This window comes from Saccopteryx leptura, chromosome 2 (assembly GCF_036850995.1).
Source record: "Saccopteryx leptura isolate mSacLep1 chromosome 2, mSacLep1_pri_phased_curated, whole genome shotgun sequence".
Taxonomy (NCBI): Eukaryota; Metazoa; Chordata; class Mammalia; order Chiroptera; family Emballonuridae; genus Saccopteryx; species Saccopteryx leptura.
This window is the reverse complement of record NC_089504.1, coordinates 238472548-238478978: the sequence shown is the minus strand read 5'-3', so window position 1 is coordinate 238478978 and position 6431 is coordinate 238472548.

Here is a 6431-nt window from a genome sequence, read left to right as displayed (position 1 = left end):
GGAATTCCAGATTGGGGCAGGGCGGAGAAGGAGGTTCTAGGAAGAGCAATGGATGATGGTACTTCCAATGTCAAGTATGATCATTTGCAGCATGTTTAAAGTTGTCTAACAGAGCTAACTTGTGCACTTTTTCCTTTTATTGTTACATGCTGTAACTTCAATCTTTGGTAGCTCATCAAAGACACACCCCCAATTTTCCTAACAGATTCCCCCCTCCCTTGCTTACATCCACCGTTGGTCAACTTGACCTCAACCTCACTTTCCACTCCAACAGACCCTGAGAACGTTCTTAGTGGTCAATTCTAGGTACACAAGCACCTTTCCCAGCCCAGTCTTGGGAATAAACTGGTGTATATGGAATGTGCTTTTTTTCAAACTCTCTTTCTCTCTCTCTCTCCCTTTTTTTTCTTTAAGCAAGTCTCAGGCAAGATCTTTGATTTTCCTGGATGCCATCTGGAAATACCCCCCCCACACACACACCCACAGTTCTTTTCTGTCAAACGTAAGCCCTCTAGGTGCAACTGTCCCAGTTTAATGACACCATTATCCTGCCTGCCAGAAACACACTAAGCCCGTGTGTCACAGAAGGCAAAGCGCGCCCCTGGCGGCCCACAAGATAATTTTTAAGCTTTTATAGACACAACACTAAATGACACTGACTCACAAAGGACATCTCCCCTTTTCTATTATTTCTCAGTCCTGATGACATCCAGGAGAAAGTCTCTGTTTAGTGCTCGTGGGTCCTAAACACCTGTCTGCTAAATTGGCTCTTTTTTTCTCCCTGTCTCAGTTTAAGAAAGAGCAGGCCTCAGGTTCAAAGTCTTCTGTCTAGATAGGATTTAATACGTGGTTTTGTTGTCCTTGTATTTCTTTACTAACGACCTTCTACGTATGGTTCCCTCTTAGAGATTTGATATATCGTCTGTTCAAATAAATTTACTTAAGAAAAGTAAGTGGACTCAAAGAAAGTATCAAGTGATTAACACAACAGGTGATATGCCTGCATGGCAAAAATAAGTTGAAGGACTAACATAAAAAACATGGTGATATTGAGCTTTCCTAAGCGAGAGAAAGGCAGCTTGTTCTAAGTGAAGGGACATGAGTCACAACACCAGAGTTCCATTTCTGCCACTAACTCACTATGCAAGTTGATGTTAGGCCAAGTTCTCAGCCTCTCTGTGCAACATCTTCATCTGGAAAATGGGGATAACAACACCTGCCTATCTCCCTCCCTATGGTTATGAGAATTGATTGCCACAATAGATGTGAACGCCCCTGGAGGGAAAGTCTAAGTACTATACAGACACAAAGCATTGTTCTTAGATTATTATGAATTTCAGGCATTGTTAAAATCCTAGACCCTCAGAAAAAAAAAAACGTTAATGGACATCAGATTCCCCGTTGTTTCACCCAGGTGTCCATCCTGAGCCAGCACATGTCCCAGGAGGAGACACTGAGTCAGGGCCATGAAGTCTCAGCACGCAGAGATCCCAGCATCACTCTAGTATACTGGGACCACGTTTCAGTTTCTGACATCTTGGGTTTTGTTTGTTTGCATTTGGCTCCCTGATCTTTAACTACATCAAATGCAGAGTGTTGCTGAGAGGCAGAATAAAAATGGTTTGTTTTTGTGGGTTTTTTTTTACAGAGACAGAGAGAGAGTCAGAGAGAGGGATAGACAGGGACAGACAGACAGAAACGGAGAGATGAGAAACATCGATCATTAGTTTTTCGTTGCGCATTGCGACACCTTAGTTGTTCATTGATTGCTTTCTCATATGTGCCTTGACCGCGGGCCTTCAGTAAGCCCTTGCTCGAGCCAGTGACCTTGGGTTCAAGCTGGTGAACTTTTGCTCAAACCAGATGAGCCTGCACTCAAGCTGGCGACCTCGGGGTCTCGAACCTGGGTCCTCGGCATCCCAGTCCAATGCTCTATCCACTGCGCCACTGCCTGGTCAGGCAAAAAACGGTTTTAAAGTAAGCCCATTCCTCAGCATGTGTAAATTGTCTTGGGGTTCCCAAACTTCTAGGGCAGCGATTCTCAACCTGTGGGTCGGGACCCCGGCGGGGGTCGAACGACCAAAACACAGGGGTCGCCTAAAGCCATAGGAAATATATATTTTATTTAAAAATGTATTGTATAATAAATATGTATTTTCCAAAATACATATTTTATTTAAAAATGTATTGTATAATAAATATGTATTTTCTGAAATACATATTTTATTTAAAAATGTATTGTATAATAAATATGTATTTTCCGATGGCTTTAAGCGACCCCTGTGTTTTGGTCGTTCGACCCCCGCCGGGGTCACGACCCACAGGTTGAGAACTGCTGTTCTAGGGACTCCTCATAAACCTACCAGCCTCAGCCTGTAGGAAAGACTACTGAGAGGCCAGGGGCGGGGCTAGAGATGCAGCAACTCGGAACTAACTAAACCAGGGGTCCCCAAACTAAACCACATGCAGCCCCCTGAGGCCATTTAATCCGGCCCCCACCACACTTTCGGAAGGGACACCTCTTTCATTGGTGGTCAGTGAGAGAAGCACAGGATGCATCCTGGAGTACTGTATGTGGCAGCGCCACAAAGAGCGGCGTTGCTCATGTACAGTACTACTTCCGGTGATGCGGGACACGTCATATCACTTGTTACGGCTAGCAGTGACAAATATGGAACCGGACATTGACCATCTCATTAGCCAAAAGCAGGCCCATAGTTCCCATTGAAATACTGGTCAGTTTTTAAATTTATTTGTTCTTCATTTTAAATATTGTATTTGTTCCCGTTTTGTTTTTTTACTTTAAAATAAGAGATGTCAGTGTGCATAGGGATTTGTTCATAGTTTTCTTTAGTATATGTGCTGCCGAAGCGAGCACCATAGTTTTTTTTATAGTCCAGCCCTCCAATGGTCTGAGGGACAGTGAACTAGCCCCCTGTGTAAAAAGTTTGGGGACCCCTGAACTAAACCAACAGCCTGAAGTCTCCTTCTAGGAGACACTGAAAATGTAGGTACCACTAAAGTCACTAAGTGAGATCTCTGGGGTCAAGGGGTCTGACTTTTGCTGGGCCTCCAGGGCCTGGCAAGGAGCTTTCGTACTGACAAAGTGGGGTGATGACCATCTTCTCCAGGGCCTCTGCAAGGCTGAGATGGACCCTGCTCCACTCCAGCTTGGAAAAGGATTGACCAACCAAGTGCATCAGCCGGGGGACTCCTTCAGGTGTCAGTGTGACAAATAAATAAATAAATAAAATGGCTAGAGAAAAAGTAGAGTTTACTGGCTCATATAACTGAAAACCCCAAGGACAGCTTCAGGCGTGGCTGGATCTTGGTGCTCAGCCATCATTAAGAACTTTTCCCTGTTTCTTCACTTTGACTTCCTGAGCTCATTTTGGTTTCATAGTGACCAATGGCTGCCAGCAGCCTCTGGCTTCACCTTACCAGCTTAGCAACGCCTGTAGAAAAGAAGTGTCTCTTCTCTAAACGGGGGGGGAAAAAAAGGTTCAATTTGACATAATACACCATGGGTTTGGAACTGGAACCCACCCATCAGAATGGACCCTAGCCATTAACAAACAGATGTGGCCACCCTTCCAACACAAGTTGCTGCAATGGCCAGGGGTGTGTGGCACCTTCTCCAGCCAGGCCTGGGGCACAATTCAGCCAGTGGAATTCAGAATGAGGTCAGCTCCACCCAAACCTTATGGATTGAGGGTGTGGGAAGGGTGGTTTCCCAAAGGAAAACCAAAGTGCTTTTACCAGAAGAAAGAGAGATGGATGCTGAGCAGGAAAATAAAAAACAACAACTAAACCACTGTCCACATTAAGCCTGCTGCTTCCTCCTCTGCCTGCCACAACCAGGACAGAAGTGACCTAATAGCTTTTCAAACAACTTCCCCATTCTGTTGTCACCCTGGTCCATTTCCTCACTCGCTCGTTACTTATGGAGCACCTGTTCAACCATGGAAATTGGGCTGGGCTTTGGAGATAACAAAATGATAGAATGAGACCCCTGGGATAGGTTCACCGTCTAGCTGGGGTACAGGTACACACACAGTCAGAGAGAGGCATGAACGGTGTCTTGCAGTCACTTTGCAGGAGGGAGGACTGGCTGATTCTCAGAGGGGGAGCCTCAGGGAGCCATTGTCCCTGTCCCACCGCTCTGTGCAGTGCTACGGCTCTTGAGGCAGCCCTGTCTTCGCCTACAAGTTATGGGCAGAAGCAGATGCAGACAAAATTGCTGGCCTCAGCTTCTGGATCAGCAAATTATCTTTGGCCCACACCAGGACAGCTGCCTTCAGCAAAACAGTATTATGCATGTATCTTGATACGTAACCCTAGACCTGGGCTTCTAAATATAAGAAACAGTTTTGGGCTACTGACTACCCCCACAAAAAGAAAAATTATTCTAAGACAGCATCCACATTCATCAGTGACTACTAATCCTGCAGAAATACTCATGGGTGTCGAACATTTAAGCCTGGGGGTTACCCTATAAAACCAGGCCTCTAAACCAAGACACTCTGAGTTGTGATTTTGACAAATACAAAAGGAGGCAGAAGGACTACCCAAGCATCACCCATCGTCCCTGGAGAAGCCACAGAAAGAAGGAATCCCCTTTACCATAGAGACTGATTTATTTGTTACTTATCCCAATAAAGATTTACTTATTAAGGGTCAAGAGGGGAGTACAAAGTTGCCCTTGTGGATGTTTTGGGTCAGGCATTTGAACTTCACCTGCATGCCTGTTTCTAAAACTCAGGTGAGCAGCCAGATCAAACCTGGGATGGCCCCATCACGATTCCCTCCTTCCCAGGCTGAGGGCGCACTGGCCCACTTCACACTCATATGCTGGTTCGCTGAGGAGTTCTGGCTTTTCGTTTACTAAAGCTGTCTGCTCCTGGCACTGTCACCAACCGCTCACTGGCCTGGTGACAGGGAATCCCACGTATGGGGACTAGTTGTGCTTCCGAGTGAGTATAGGGACAGGAACTCAAGAAAGGCCAAATCTTGCTGCTATAGAGGTAACAAATGGCCTGATGACCAGCATGAAAGAGGACCTAACAGCAACACCAACACCTTGCAGGTGAGGTGAATAAACATTTCCTGAGCCAGCACCATAGCTCACCTAAACAATTACAGTAACCTCCTATACGTATCCCTGTATATTCATTTCCGATGGATGTTGTAACAAATACTACAAACTTAGTGACTTGGAAACAGCCACACCTATTATCTTACAGTTTGGGGGGTCAAAAGTCTGAATAATTTTTCTTTTTCTTTCACTGGGGCAAAATCAAGATAACCGCAGGGTTGCATTCCTTTCTGGAGGCCCTAAGGGAGAATCTATGTTCTTGCCTTCCTATCTGGAGCTGCCCACACTCCTTGACTCCTGGCCCCTTCCATCTTCAAAATCAGCAACAGCCACTGGACTTTTTCTCACATCATATCTCTCTGGGTCTGACTCCTTTGTCTCCCTCTTCCCCATTTAAAGACGCTTGTGATTGCATTCTGACACCCACCACCAAATCAGGATAATCTTCTTATTTTAGAAGCAGCTGATTAACAACCTTAATCTATCTCCTACCTTAATCCCCCCCTTGCTTTATAATCTAACATATTCACAGATTCCAGGGATTAAGAGGGGTATCTTTGGGGGATCATTATTTTGCCTACCACACCATACTTTCACATTCATCGCCCTACAGCACACATGAGAGCCCTGCTGATCTCAAAACTTCAACTGAAGCACGTTATTCCTCTGCTAAAACCCAACCCACCTATCCCAAGGCCTCCCGTGCAATGAAAACCCAAATGTTTGCCTGACCAGGCGGTGGCGCAGTGGATAGAGCGTCAGACTGGGATGCGGAAGACCCAGGTTCGAGACCCCGAGGTTGCCAGTTTGAGCACGGGCTCATCTGGCTTGAGCAAAAAAGCTCGCCAGCTTGGATCCAAGGTCGCTGGCTCGAGCAAGGGGTTATTCGGTCTGCTGAAGGCCCACGGTCAAGGCACATATGAGAAAGCAATCAATGAACAACTAAGGTGTCGCAATGTGCAACGAAAAACTAATGATTGATGCTTCTCATCTCTCCGTTCCTGTCTCTCTGTCCCTGTCTATCCCTCTCTCTGACTCTCTGTCTCTGAAAAAACAAACAAACAAAAAACCCAAATGTTTAACCATGGCCCACAGAGCCCAACATGATGAGACCCCTGGCTGCCTCTCAGAGCTCATCTCCTACCCTGACCCCTCCCTCACTCTGTAGAAGCCACACACTAGCCTTCCTGCTGTTTCCAGTCATGCCAGGATCATTCTTGCCTCAGGGCCTTTGTATGTGCTATTTCCTCTTCCCAGAACAGTTTCCAGGGTTTTCACTGGTTGGCCCTACATCTTTGTCCAGGTCTCAGCTTCTCATCTAAGGCAGCCACCCTAC